This window comes from Aptenodytes patagonicus, chromosome 1, assembly GCF_965638725.1.
Source record: "Aptenodytes patagonicus chromosome 1, bAptPat1.pri.cur, whole genome shotgun sequence".
Classification (NCBI taxonomy): domain Eukaryota; kingdom Metazoa; phylum Chordata; class Aves; order Sphenisciformes; family Spheniscidae; genus Aptenodytes; species Aptenodytes patagonicus.
Genome location: NC_134949.1, coordinates 95,019,735 through 95,035,441, shown reverse-complemented (window position 1 = coordinate 95,035,441; position 15,707 = coordinate 95,019,735). Strand labels below are relative to the sequence as shown.

Below are 15,707 nucleotides of genomic sequence, written 5' to 3'. Positions count from 1 at the left end.
GTTGTGGGAGGCTGCCTACATTAGTATTCCTGTTAAAATCAGGAGGGTGATTTTTAGATGGTGTCCCAATAGCTCCCACATTCAGCACTTGGGTTCATGTTGCAGAACGGCCTCAGATCACATGGGCTGGATTTCTTTCGGACAAAACAAAATTGGAGGATGTGTTTGATAAGCTCAACTTGAGTGCTTCAGCTGCTAAAGGGCAGTCAGTCCACCGGACCTGACTAGAGCCAGTCCAAATTAACCACCTTAAAAAAAGCATATAGTGTAGACACTGGGTCTTCAGCACTGTTTGGCTCCACAAATCAATTCCTATTGCGTTGTGCTACTCACTAATGTAGACATAGCCATAGTCACCTTGAAGTAAGATAGATCCATATACGCACAAGCATGCAAGTACTGCCTCCACAACTTCCTCTTAGTGAAGAAGACAAGGCCTCATCGCCAAAAAGTGTTTGGAGTTCTCCCAGTCTTTTATTAATTGATGCTTCAAGAACTGGCAATTCATTTAATTCCCTTTAACCTGGAAGGTGATTTTCACTGAAACAGTATTTGAAAATTTGCAACCAGCAAGGTTTGTACAGACTAGCACTTCTGTGAGTCAGTGAGTAGAAAACTTGGGTTGCTGCGCCCCTCTATAAACACTTCTTGCTGGAAGAAGAAAGAAGCATATTACTGTACCATGCTCTTGTTTTTCTTACCAGATAAAATTTCCTATTGATTTCATAAGCATCTCTTTCCTCTGCTTTGTAGGCTTTGTTTTAAAACTGTGGGGTCAAATGCCCTTTTCTGAGTTAACATGCAAATAGAGGACAGCATGAAAACAAGGCTTTTAGTGTTCAAACATAATTATCACATGCAAGTTCAAGAAATATAGTTAAGTATCACATAAGAAAATCCTCTAGAGCTATACCTTTCTTAGTTGTTTTTTATTAATTATTATTATTTTGCTGTTCTATTTCTCATTGTTGCTTACAAAGCTTCATTAAGGTTAGCAGTCATGGGAATTTTCCACAAAGTCCCTTCCAGCTACAGGTGTTATTCCTGCAGTGTCCTGTAATACCACTCAGAACATTTCTAGTCAACGAAACGTAAGTACCCATAAGTCATTTTATCCACACAATATTCCCAAAGATACTTTGCCATTATGAAATGTTTCATGATAACATTAGACATTCTACAGTAGACATTGAGTAAGTCAAGAAGGTTCCCAGCTCCTGAATCAATGGCCCAAACGCACCTCCTCTAACTGTAACATTTGGAGTCTTATAAGAAGTACCAAACACAGCATTACTCCTGCAAAAAAATGGAAAACTTACCTTCAGGCAGCAAGCTGTTCCCAAAGCCAATGACTGAGAAGGAGATCTGTCTTTGCACAATTGTTCCAATCCATTGTTTTTTCTGGCGTTCTTTCCATTTTGATCAATGTAACTTTCCTCGTAGCCTGAATGGGAAAGGATGAATTCTTTATGACAGATGCTAATTTCTTCACCTTCAGAATCTCAGCAATGATCCTCATGCTCCATGGAAGAGGACAGCTGGCCAAGATTTGGGTCTACCCACTCACTTGACACTGACTTGGTTGCACTGATTTAGCTAAAGTAGCTACCTATGTAGATTGATAATCTGAAATTGAATTAACAACAGATAATAGACTGAATCAGCTTCAGCTGTTTATGACTTAGGAAAGAGCCCACAAAAGAAGTCTGCTCTGATGAAAGTAAATTGATAGAGTCAAACTGATGCAACTGTCTCGATCACCTTCCTCGCGGTTTTTCAATCCTATGTTATTTAAGAGGGACCCTGAAATAGGATTTTTCCTGGAAAATTCAGATAAAACAACTCTCTTCATTGACTCAGAAGACTTTTCTAATTAGAGTGCATGTGGCGATCATCTGGAAAAGACCATGACAAGGTGGAATGAACAGAGATAGAAGGCATAGAAACTGTTATACTTAAAGCCTAACACAGCTTGGGAAAGCCTGCTTTTGTGCAATTTCATTAATTGGGCTTATGCACTTGCTGCACTATGTCAGCCAGACTGCTGGTAAAAATATTTAATAATGTTTCCTTCGGATCTAGGCGCTTTCCAGTCTGTCTGGGTCAATAAAAACTGAACAATGGCAGAGCTAGAAGAAGGACAACTAGGTGAATTCAACATGTCTCGGTTAAAGTAGTTTTCTACTTGAGACCTCACAGTATTGTAATAAACACACATGCAACAAAAATAAATGTATGGTTCTACACAGTTTCTCTATCATATCATATTGTTTCACATATTGCCATATATTATGCTATGATCATATATATGCAGTACATACCGACATGCTAGGGTTAGCGTACACTAGTGAGAAAATTGATCTGATAGGAGAGTAGAAAGAACAGAGTGAACTGAGGTGAGCTGGAGGAAAAAGACAGTGATAGGAAGAGGTACAGGAAAGGAAGAAAAAGATGATAAAGAGGAGGAAAATGTGAATGAACTGAAGATGTATTAGAAGAATAAGACTGAATTAAGAGAAGAAAACAGCAAGATACTCCAGAATTTCTCTGATAATAATGCTTGCTCCCTGAATGGCTAGAAAAATAATAAACACATCACCCAAATGATTACTAGGGTCAGAACCATCAGTCCAATTTGCACACCTAAGCAACTCACTTCTCACTTGTGAAAAATTTACCTGGGATACAGGCTGTTTTCTGCTGGCATTAGAAATAATATAGCTACCTGTTGCTTACTCTTCTCATTGCAGGGGACAGATTATACCACGTAGCCTCAGCAGTCAGTAAGGTCCCTATGTCACCTCAGATCTAGCATTATGTATCAGTGAATGGTCCAAGATTAGGATATGCCTAGGAGCGTACACGTCCTCAGGCTTGGACCTGAATTCTGCTTACCAAAAGGGAGAACTGAGCCCTACGTATCTGAAAACTTGCACACACAGCCACAGGCTGGTTGTGAAATAGTCACACAGGCTCAAGAATAAACCAGCCTCCTCTCCGTCTCACGTTTTTTCCTGACTTATACAAACACATAGGCACAAATAAACTGTGGAAGGTGGCCAGGAGATCTTGCATTCTAATCCCTGCTTTGCCAAGGGCTCTGATATGACCTCAAGAACGTTATGTCACCCTGATTTCAAGTCTCCCCATCCATAAAACTGTAGCCTTCTCTATCTTGTTAGCTGCACTTCTAATTACTATTTATTTCCTTTTGTCAATAAGGAATTAAAGCAACTTAGACTCTTTAATATACCCTTAAAAAAAGGAAAAAAAACAAACTCCACACCCAAACCCCAAAATCAAGGGGGATCTTAACTCAGGTTAAGACAGCCATCAGGCCAGTGTAACTTGGGCTGGCTGCGGTAGCTGAAGTTTATAGACAAGACCATAGCTGAACAAAAGAGGCTTACCCCAAGTTCTACCTGGAATTGCTCTGTCTTCACTGGTTTTACCTGAGTGCCAACATAAGTTCATCACATGCCACTTTCTGGTGTATAAATGTATCTTACATCTTTTGGGCAACGATAAGAAGTGATAGATGATGTAAGCACACAAATTTCACTTCAGTAAGGAGAAATAAGTTAAGGTATGTCAGTCTAATTAATCTACTATTGTCTGATTTGGTTTAACCTGCACACTGGGGAATGGAAATAAAGTGTAGATACAGTCATGATACTCCTTCCCTATATAAGTAAGGCTGACATGCCTCCAACTCCCAATCTTGAACTCAGAACTTCAGTGCTTTTGAGTATGTGGCCACTGGCATGACAGGTTGTAGACCTGCTGTGAGGTCCACATGTGGTAACTGCTAGCCCCCTCTGCAAGGCCCAGTGGAGAAGAGAGGCTGACAGAGGTTTTGCATTTTGCCATTTAGGAATGTGTGGCTTTCAGACTACACTGAGGCCACCAAAGAGGTTCTGGAATCAATTCACTCAGACCCTATTTTTAATGTCATGAATGTTGCTGCTCACAGGGGATAAGCCATCAAGATTAGATTAAAAAGTGGATGGTTACATACTGTAGTTCTTTACGGTTCTCAGCAACATTCACTTTTATTCTTCCAGTGTCATGAGAATGCCTGAATCATGGCTGGTATTTCGCAAGCCCTGCTTTGACACACATGTAGCCCCCCAAAGAAACGTGGGCGTTCCATTAAGGAAGCATTCATTCGCACACAAACACGCTGCTCTAAGAAGTGTTTTACCCCCACATGCTGCAAAATGTGATCTCCCTATGGCTATAAAGAAGATTCGCTATCATTCCTTGAGAATACAGCAACAAGAGGGTCTAGTCATATTCTTAGGAAGAATATAGAAAAAAAAACTAGAAATACCATCTTTCCCTGGTGCTGAAAGGCAATTTAAAAGGACAATAATGCTACTCCATGTTGCTAAATAATGTAATATCTGACATTTCTTTCTGAAGGCTAACTCATGCAATCACATGACTACACATGACCTTCAACTCCCTTGATAAAAGTAGTCTTTCATCAGCCTGGTTAAAGATCTAAAATCTGAACCCCTGGGCAAGACAGCAAATAGAGAAGAACCCTAAGTTGTTATGTATTTTAAACAAGTCTTGTGACTTTGAGTCATCTTCGCATGGATGGTTTGGGCAACATTGCATCTCCTAATCTTTCCTTATGCTTTGCTGATAATCTCAGTGCCCAAGTAAGAATTTTACTTAACAGGCAATATAACTTTAAGAGAATTGTGTGGAAAAGATTGTACCTTCCAGCATGTTTGCATAGGACATGGCAGTAGGAGGCCTCACTTCCAGTTGCATACTGCAGAGTTGTAAATACCATTTGAGCAAACGAAACATCAGGCACTGCATCAAGCATCTTTTTTCCATCTCATTGTTTTTATTTTACTTCGTGGAGAACTGCTGTGTATAGAACAGAATAACTACTGCAATGGATGGTCTGCTGCTCAAATAATGAAGCGTGAGGTCTAGAGACTCTGGATTTCTACATTCAGCTCTGCAAGATTTGAAACGTGGCTCTGATGAGATCAAAGCAGCCAAACTATATCCCTTAGTTATGACTACTATTAATATCTAGTGTATTGCGTAGCTCGTAAAACACTCAGATCCAGACCTCTATAACATTACACACTGCATAAATGCAGAACAGGAAGACTGGCTGAGCCCCCAGAGTGCTTACTACCTAATGACTCATACAGTCATTTTTGGATACTCAGCTTGAAACACATTATGCTAGTTTTCAGAAGTCCCAAGGGGAAGTAGCTCTCGGCAGTAAGAACCAGGGCTGCAGGTCCTCAGCATCCTTCAAGACGAGGCTGAAGAAGTGAACAAATTCTAAGACCCCGTGGCCAGCATTTCTGGTTGGCAATGTTTTTTTAAAGGCGTATGGTCTGCCAACAGGAAACTAAGCTGTTTTAATGGAGCCCAGCGCATAGCACATCTCCCAGATATCGAAGCTCGCAGCATTAGCAAACGTTCTGAAAATGTTGGTAGTTGTCCTTCTGCTCATCAGAATGTAATGTGAACCAGGACTCACCTACGTTCTCCAAAGGGTTCATTAATCATTGCTCAATGTTTTACAGTTAGTAAACTGGCATGCCTCAAGAACGCTAATAAAATATGAATCACCAATTTCTTCTCAACTAAAGCACCCCATATACTATCCAGGCTGTTATAATAAAACAACAGTAAACATGAGTAACACAAAAGATACTGAAAAAAGAAAAAGCAAAACAGCGTGAGTCCCAAACTGCTGCTATTTCATTTCATGCCAGCACTAAGCAATGCAACAATATGCTAAAAGTTGGGTGGAAGGCTTTTTACCAAATCTGCACAACATAACGTAAGAAGCAGAGAGTATCATTACCAAGTCACTTCTTAAGGGGAAGATAGTCAATTACCACAATTTCTCAAGGGGCTATAAAGTACATCAATGAACCTGAAGTCCTGAAAACCTATTCAGTGCCTAATACAGTTCTATTTTGGTAAAACTCCACTGAAGTCAACTAGAACTTCCGTTCAGTTGAAAGACAAGTTTAACACAAGCAAACCAGCTATGTTATCCCTCTCTTCCTTCAGTAAGGCTCTCCCCTTATTTGCAAAAAGAGGTTTGGGCTCCACTCTGTGGATTCTCCCATGCTGAGTCTGGAACCTACTGGAGGCTTTGAATTCAGTTACTGAAATCGTGTCCTTTTTCTTTTTCTTTCATTTAGGACTCCAAGACTATCTGAGACTGTGTTCCAAGGCTTAATTTTGTTTCATGTTTCATGTTGTATATAGTACACAGAAAAGAGGCCAGCATTTCTTGTTTAAATGCTGGGTATTTTGCTTCTGATTTCAGTGAAGCTAATTATTCAGTACGTTTAGCGGGTCTACTTTAGCCTCAGTTATCCCATGTATTCAACTATTTATGCATTTTAATCACTCACATTACAATGCCAACATAACACTGTTTGCAGTACGGGCATGTGAAATGGCTGTTCTCTGCAGTTGATACTCCTTCACAGGTGCTCAGCAAACATGGCAATTGAAGAATTGGAGTTTACGTGAGGTTCTAAATGCCTTGCCAGAGAGTCTTTGAAAGGTATGCTTTTTCAGCAAATGTACATAAATTGCTTTCGTATACTTTAAGTTAAGCATCCAAGGTTTTGAAAATGGAGGTCACAAAGCAAAGTAACTGCTGTATAGACTTAACTGACTAGGCTGTCACTCAGTCACATACATTTTTGACACTAACAAGTGGGAAGCCTCAATTTTCTTCTCTCTGCCAACGCTACTGCTTTGCCACTTCTCCTTAACACTCTAACTAGTTACCGTGTGGTATTGTTTTAACAAAAGGTCAAGTTGATCTTTAACAGAAAAAAAAGATGTCATTAGGTATACAATTAACAATAAAAATGTATCTTACGGTTTCCTTTGATGAAAGTAACTAGTGATTTATAACTAAAAGGAAGAGGAGCTTACATTTAGAAAGCAGTGCTGTTACCTTTTTAAGCAACTTCAATATTGCCAGCGACATTTCTCTGAATACATGTCTGGCTTCCTCCGAAAAATGTGCGGTGGGTTTAACAAGCCTTGTGCCTCCAAAGCTTTCCAGAACCCATATCTACCTTTTTCACAAGAGGCAGAGTGTGCATTGCTCCTCCATGTATTTGATCTGTCTGTCACCTTCCCTCTAGTTTCGGTGTTCTTTCAAACCCTTTCATCTGAACAGAGCTGCAAAAAGAATCAAGGTAAGTTAGATGCTGTCTCATGTTTAGATTTATCAAAACTTGAGTAACAAGTGGAAAATGCATCCTATTTTCTGTGTGTCTGCAATTGCGTATGTGATACAGGATGTGGTTTCTAACATATCTGGTGCAAATGCAACAGCATATATGGGTCTTGTAAGCACCCTAAAAAGTCAATTGGCTTTGCAAGGTAAGACATGCAGCCACAGGAGAGTCCCAGCTGGCAAACATAAATATCCCCCAGACCAAGAAAAGGCAAGAAAGATAAACATGAAAGCAGTTCTGAGGTCAAGGCTTCCTCCTCTCCACCCTTTCCTGCCACCGCAGAAAAGCACAACTCTCTGATACGAAGGAGAAAAGCGTTTTTCAGCCACCCCATTCTTGACAGAAAATAAGAGACTGATTCTGTGACGTTTGTGCCTGAGTTAGGACACTTATTCAGTGGGAGGCACCAGCAAAGTACAGCAGCAGCCATGAAGACTTTTTGGCATTGGTGCTAAACAGCGTGGCAATAAAATACTCTACCAGCTCTATGTAACTACATTATTTTTTGTTTGCATCATCGTAACATCAGTGGAAACAAATGGGGTAGGCACTGAAAAAATCCAGAGACTGAAGCTCAGACTCCTCTTATGTTAAAACAATAGCCAATAAAGGGACATCTATGTACCCTTGGTATTCTGTAGCATGTGTATTTTGGGTAAGGTACAGCTGGAATTTCTAAATTAAATCTCTAGCTGATCTTAAGGACAGCTCTTCAATAAAGCATGAGGAAGAGAACACAAATAGAGTGACAAAATTCAAATGTATTACTAAATAAATCATTGGTGTTTCTATCTCTTCCAGAAGCAACCAGAGTATTGCCTAGAAGGGATAAGAATGTCAGACAGTCCTCTACAGACCCTGGAAAAGCAGTCATGTGGGACAGAGACCAGGAAAAGAGCGAAAGAAGGAAAATGTGTCAAAGTCAACATGTCTGATATAAGATGAAAATTTTCCAATATCAACCAATAAATACACAAACAGCTTATAATTTGCCCTTTTCTTTACTGGGGAGCTTATACCCATGAAAGTACCCTAGTATAACAATTTCGTCAGAAATGGCTAAAGATTCACTTTCTAAAGACAAACGGGACTTTCACCTTGACAAATAAAGCAAGTATTGAGTTGCATGTAATTCTCAAAGGAGGCTTGACATACATACAAGGCCTTACAGTTCTCCAACTCCCTCCCCTTGGAACTCTTTGTATAGTCAAGGATTTATTTTACAAAGGTGTAAGTACCTTCTTATGATAAATTCAACAAAAACGGCAATCTTTGAACTCTGACCTTGGTTGTATCAGAGTAAATCTGAAGCAACCCCACTGTGTTCTGCAAGTTCATTCTGACACACAGACAAAACAGAAATCAGGCTCTGGAGCTCAGGTCCCAGCCTGAGTTGGAAATGAGACAGATAAGTACTTTTAGCTCCATAAAAGAAAAACTCAATATACTGGCAAGATAGTCGCCTTCACTTACTTCCTTGAATTATCAGGCAGCACACAGTGCATATTTTAGTACTGGGAACTAACTGGAATGTACTGCTGTAAGACACTTATGAGAAGTTGCCCTTTTAATTTGTTTTTTCAAAGTAATCGTCCATATTGACATGCCATTTTGCTCCTGCAGAAGTATAGAGCAGGGGCACTGCTTTTACTGCAAACCTTCTTTTTTCTGTTTCTGGCAAGTATCCTAGATTTTGTAATTTAATATTACTGCCAAAAGCACTGGAAACATTTGAGATGATCCTCACGGGATTAAGGACAAACTGTGGATTACATTCTTGGCATTGGACTACACTGGAAGCCTGCATTTTTCTTGCTGTTCCTGAATATTTGTGAGCTAACAAAGTAAGACCACAGCAGAATTAAGAGTAACTTGATGTTGTTTTACTTTTTCTTCTCAAACCATCCCAGGATCTAATGCACTCCTGCTCTTAGTCTAGGGAATATGTTTAGGTCAAGCAGATGTGTTTATGCTCATTAACCTTGCATATTAACAAAGTGAGAACAGGTTGTGGTGTGGCTGAGGACATGACCTTTACTTTTTTTTCTGCACACTAGAAAATGTGTACTTGGCCATGAATCCTGCTCCTGTTTCATTGATGTAGGAGGTCAGTAACATAAGGACAGCCACAGTGAATCAGACCAAATCTATAAAAAGCCAGGCTCCTTCCTCTGACAGTGACCAATAATGGGTACTTTGGGAAAGAGTACAAAAAACAGGGCAAGATTGACTCTTCCTCTAATATACCCTAGTGAGATCTGGTAATTGGCTGTTCAGGGACAGCCAGAGTCAGAGGATGGTTTTGCATCTGTGCATTTAAAAGCCTTTCTATGATTTTCTCAGTTCCTTTTTTGAGCCCATTTATACTCCTGGTCTCCGTAACACCCTGCGCCCATCAGTCTCAGTTTATTTCTACTGTGCTATGTAAAAGAACTTGCCTTTGCTTGATTTAGGCCTGCTGCCTGGTAATTTCAATAGGCACTCTGACTTCTTGAACTTCTTGTGATAGAATAACCCCCTCCCTAACCACCTGCGGACCATATGTTGAATACCAGGTCATCAGCAGTAGAACCACTGTCACCACTATCTGTCCCACCACTCTCTGGTGGGGCAGGGGCTGGATTTAGAAGTACAGAAGGAGATACAGAGACAAAACAAAGACCATAAGTTTTATCTTTTGCTGTCACCATACCCACAAATTACAGGGAAAACTTTCAGAAAAAAAAATACATTGAATGTCAACAGTTTCTGAACTTACTAAATAATAACCAAAGTCCTCAGAGACCTAGTAGGTCTCTCTTGCAGAATAAGCCCAGGGTTTTGTACTTCAAACAAAGAAACTGCTCAAGCTAATGAATGACAGCTGTTAAGAGTTCACCTCCCAGTACTTCCAGGAAGGGCTGGAAAACATGCTAGCTTAGACATTTTTCAAGATCCAAAGACCTCAGCACTGAAAAAAGTCAAATATACCAAAATGTTTGAATGCAAGCTGTAACTTGCTATCTGAGTTTATGGAGAACTTGTCAAAAAATTATACAAGAAGGTGTACAGCTGTCCTGGTTTCGGCTGGGATAGAGTTAATTTTCTTCCTAGTAGCTGGTACAGTGCTGGGTTTTGGATTTAGCATGAGAATGTGATAACACACTGGTGTTTTAGTTGTTGCTAAGTAATGCTTACACTAGTCAAGGACTTTTCAGCTTCTCATGCCCTGCCAGCGAGAAGCCGGGAGGGGGCACAGCCAGGACAGCTGACCCAAACTGGCCAAGGGATATTCCAGACCATATGGTGTCATGCTCAGTGTATAACCTGGGGGGAGTTGGCCAGGGGGCAGCGACCGCTGCTCAGGAACTGGTCGGGCATCGGTCCGCAGGTGGTGAGCAATTGCATTGTGCATCACTTGTTTTGTATATTCTTTTATTATTATTTTCTCTGCCTTTTCTGTCCTATTATACTGTCTTTATCTCAACCCACAAATTTTACTTCTTTTTTTTTTCCAATTCTCTCCCCCATCCCACTGCTGGGGGGAGGGGGAGTGAGCGAATGGCTGTGTGGTGGTTAGCTGCCTGCGGGGTTAAACCACAACAACAGCAAAACTTAAAACATATTAAAACATACAAAACTGTTGAACAGTTTAAGTAATTTGTCTTTTACAAAAGTGCAATTGAAATAACTGAGCTAGAGATAGCACACCCAAAACATTGACTTCAAATTAGCAAGAAATCAGTCAGTTTAAAAATTATAAGAACTTAAGAACTTTGCCTATTTCCTATATTGTAAGATTATTCTTCAAAAAAGGTGTATGTTCTCTAAAATGCTCATGCTTTCATGAAGCCCCTAGAGTCATCCAGTATATAATATTGCTGTAATCCTGTGACAAAACTGCCCTGAAAATGTAACAGGAATGAGTCAGTAAGTTTTTAGAGCAGTATCTTCCACAATTCCACAGACTAATAGAGAGTATTAAAAGTGATGTATGTTTTTCAATTATCTAGAGAAATGCTAGAGCAGTATTAAAAATAACTCACTTTACTGTTACACTGGATGGTTCAAATAATGCTCTACAAGTTTACTGGACTTGATGCATAGTTCTAGGATAGGTTAATATTGTATGTCTAATATTCCTTCCTTTACTTCTTATAGCTAAATATAGAATGAGAAAGAAATGGATCACAATGATAGAGGAGGGTCACACTGATACCAGGGTGAGGCAATGGAACAACTATTCAGCTAGTGCATCATGCCGGTATCCTCCACTTTCCCCAGTTAACAGATGTAGCCCCTTATCTGTTTAAGATAGAGACTGTAAAAACACTAATGATGGGTTAAAGCCCAGTTTTTAAATGCATTTTGATACTGTGCAACTCAACTTTATAACTTAAGAGACAGCCTATCTTAAGACTCAATAAAGGCAGGTAGGGCCCTATGTCCCATGGTTTTCACATGGCCCCTTGTTTTAAAAATAAAAGCCATCCTCCTACATCTTCCTTTGATAGGTGAAAACAAAAAAACTTCTCCAAGGCCTCTTATTAAGAAATTTAGAGGGAGAAATTCTGTTTCTCCAGGAAGCAGGCACAGTGCTGCTGTGACTGGTCAGTATCTCACACTAATGGAGGACGAGGAAGTCTGGAAGAGAGGAAAAGTTTGAAACTTGTGAGAGAGAAAAATTTGCAGGAGTTTTCCACAAGAGTAGAAAACAGCTGTCTTGTCAAAAGTAGACTCAGGACAACAACCCTAAGGACTTGTGTTTCCACAAGAAACAGGGTCCTTGGGGAAAACCAGTGATGAGCACATGATAGTCTAGCCAGGGACTTTCAAGGCAGTTCTGAAGAATGGGGGAAGGAAGGCACTGGGACAGGGCTCTGGGTTTTATTACACTGAAAAAGAATGAAACTGAAGAAGTACCCAGAAGGGGAAGATAATGCAGTGTGACATCCAGTATTGTTTGGGACACACTGTTTCATTTAAAAGCTGAAAAGACAATGAAATCCCCCAGAACTTATGACAAGGCATGCTCTGGCAAGAAGGCCAAGTTACATAAATAGACAAAAAAGGAAGTCTGATGCTGAGGTGGTGCAGCTGCCCTACAACGTCCTACACCTTATCAGCATTTTTGAGACCTCTGGTAAGAAGCCGTACAGAGTAAGTTCTTGGCAGACACTAGTATCAGTAAGAAATTCATTCTGTGGCTTTCAATACACTGGCCTGCTCCTCAAATCCATTTTAGTCCTTGAAAGCCACACCGTACCCAGCAGGGCTCCCCTGGAATAGTTCAGCCCACTTGGAAAAACTAAATTTTAAAAAACATTAGTGGTTTCCAAACTAACTGTCACCCCACCCCCCCACGAAGCTTCTGTTCTCTGCCCTTGCTGTCCGCTCTCCCTCAAAGTACACCACCTACATTCATCTGCACAGGGGCTCCTCCCCTTCTCCAGTCCAGCCCAGTCCCCAGAGTCCCTGCTCATAGACTTGCCTCTGCGGTCCCCAGCCTCATCTCCAGCGTGATTATTTCTGCTTTGGTGACATTTCCCTGTCCACAGAGCTAGACCAATGTGAGATGAAAGATTAAGAAACTTAGGCAACAAAGGAAGTGAAAGTTGTGATTCAACAGATGGTGATTCCTCTTAGGCAAGACTAAAGTCAGAGTGCTGCCAAGACATTCATTGACTGGTCTTTTAAGGTGCTCTTTTTCAAACCGCACACAAAAACAGGCAGTGACAAAACATTGTTCTTTGTTTCTCAGAGTTTCGAGAGAAGAAAAAATTGCTCAAGACAGTGGGTTCATTTAGAAATCCACTGACCTGTTGATGAAGATCTGCAGTGTTTCACTCAAGAAACACGTGCATTTCACGGGTAAGCAATGTGTTCCTGACATATTTTGCACATGGTCACCATACATGGAGCTAGTGGGCTAGGATTCTCTGCCCTGGTGAAGAGACACCTTTGGGAGGCCTGATGGCATTAAAGATGAACTAGAACCTAATGACATAGCTTTCATCCTGCCACCATGCCTTACACCAGGAAAGGTTATGGACACACAAGATACTAAGACAGCACTGCAGCTTTTTTAACCCAAGTTGCTGCAGTTACCACAGCCACAAAGAAAAATTTTAGCATCCCCCTCTTGCAAGAGTGGGAAAGATCTTATTTTACACCATGGTAAAATGTGTAGTGCCTTCTGACAACCTTAGAATCAAGGCTTCTTGATGGGCATTACTGAACTTAAGGGAGCATAAGCTCGTGATTTTAGACATGCAAGTTCAAAGTTCAGTTCTGTAGTTATCCAGGAGCATTTCAAAGACTATAAATCTCTGGAGCTCTGTAGAGCTGCCCAGAGAGTAGAGCAGTTTCAACCACGCTATCACAGTGTATGTCTGTTACTCAGAAATAGCTGCAGACACGTCTCTTAAGACTTGTGAGCTAACTCAGCTGGTCCTTTAACTTAACCATAAACAACGATTATTCCAGGGAAGATGGAAGGGTATGTATTTTGGCTTCTGGATGGACTTTCATAACAGCAAACATTACATTTAGTCTGTATAAACAGCCACGGTGGCTGCAAGAAAAAAAAATTATTATGACACTAGGGCAGGGGAGTAGCATGTTTGACCTGGATCTCAGTACAAGAAAAGAAATAGGGAATCCACTTCAACAGATCACTTCTGCTCGTTCTTTCCCTTTCCTTGGAAGCCTGGGAGAGAGGTTGTGTTTTGGCTTTTTAGCCTTGATGAAGCCACATATGCAATAGCTATGGTTTTGGAAAATTCGTGATGTTTTATGAAGATGGTGTTACACAATAGCAAATCTGAAGGCAGAGCTGAAGGAAGGGCGCAGAGGAAGCAGGGAAACAATGGACAGACCTCTCATCGGAGGGAAGATTGTAGTACCTGACCTGGAGTACTAGTACATTTCCAGAGGTTGCATGCAGCACATTTTAGGGCCTGATTGTTAGTGCAAGCCTCTCCAGGGGACTCACTCTTTTTGGGCAATGCTACATTTCACTTTTTCTCTTTTGATTAACTTGGTAAAGGTGATTAAGCGTTAGAGGAAGAAAGGCTTTCCTAAGGCATTTCATAACTTCTCTTACCTTCCAGGAGGTAGCCTGAAGCAATTTCAGCACAGCAGCTTCTTGTTCTCTAGTTACCTTTTCCCTCCTTCATATACCCAGGAGAATCAATCCTGCATTAAAAAAAGAAAAGAAAAAAGGGGGATTCCTATGAACCTGCCATCCAGACAAATTACTGAGATGACAGATATAGATGGAAAGGTTTTCATCTTTCTCTTACAACCTTCACATCACCTACTGTTTCAGCTCAGTCCCCAAAGCTTTTATTTCTCTCTGACGCATATTGAAATACTAACTTAATTCAACTTACACTGTCATGCAAAACCTTTAAACAAGAGTACTTGTCCAACTTTGCAAGCCCTCAGCATCACTTTGAAGTCATAATCAAGGCTTTGTGTGATGGAGTAAACTGGATGAGATTGGCTCTTTTAACTTTAAAAGTAATAGAAATGCCAACTTGATGGGGAATTTTTCTGTTCTCAAGGTATCTTTTTCTTCCAATTTTCTGATAACCAACTGCATTAATTCAGTGCTCAAAACAAAAGTAGCAAACAGCCTCAGTGAAAGCATTGTGACTGCATCGGTCTGAATCAGACATGATCATGCTTCACTACCTTACAACATGCAGTGTCTCTTGTTCTTTTGTTAATACCCTCTTTGTGAATAAATTCTCACAAAAAAGAAAAACAAGGTAGACAGCACCTAAATACATGCAGCAGAGAAGCTTCAGAGTTCTTTTCAAAGTACAGGTCAAACAACAGGAAAAAAAAGGAAAGAAAAATTGCAATATTCTTTTCTTCATTTGAGGTCACCTTACATAAAACTGTAGATAAGAGTCCAGTTCTTCAAATCTTCTTGAAATCACTGTAGCCCTACAACCTTCTCTAGAATCACACCCATTTGCATCAGTAGAGGTTTTGGCTACAAAGCAAATCTAAATGGCTTCACTCTCATTGAAAACAAAACTCACCACAAGACCCACACTACTACGACACGTGCAGGTATGAAAATGGATGACCCACTAAGTGATACAATATTCAAAGTCATTTCACCATGTAAGTTTGCAGTCAGACTTTAAAAATTGACGTGGAGATTTCAAAGGGAAGTCAAGACCTTGGAATTTCACCTAGCTGGCTAAAAAAGGGTAAGGTACATTTCCTCAGATTCAATTCTTGTTCAAGCAAATGCAAGAGCCAATTCCAGGTTTTCCTTCTGGCTTTGATCTAAGCTCTGAGTGCCTTTTTCCTCTTCCTTTTTTCCAAAGAAACAGAAGAGCACAGAAACTCAGCAGCACACACACACAAGCTGAAAGCCCCCACCCTTCATACCAACACTATGCACTGAAAATGCAGATCAAAATGTAAGCTGTCATTTTCTTGCCTCTT

General features: G+C 40.4%; 1 long non-coding RNA gene across 1 annotated transcript; it reads right to left on the bottom strand.

The window, feature by feature from the left end:
- Positions 1 to 1,325: 1,325 nt before the first annotated feature.
- On the bottom strand, positions 1,326 to 14,423 carry LOC143155858 (uncharacterized). The gene is made up of 3 exons (XR_012994480.1): positions 14,344 to 14,423; positions 7,095 to 7,200; positions 1,326 to 1,444 (listed from the first exon to the last, which is right to left on the bottom strand). It is a non-coding gene; the product is annotated as an uncharacterized LOC143155858 (long non-coding RNA).
- Positions 14,424 to 15,707: the final 1,284 nt, after the last annotated feature.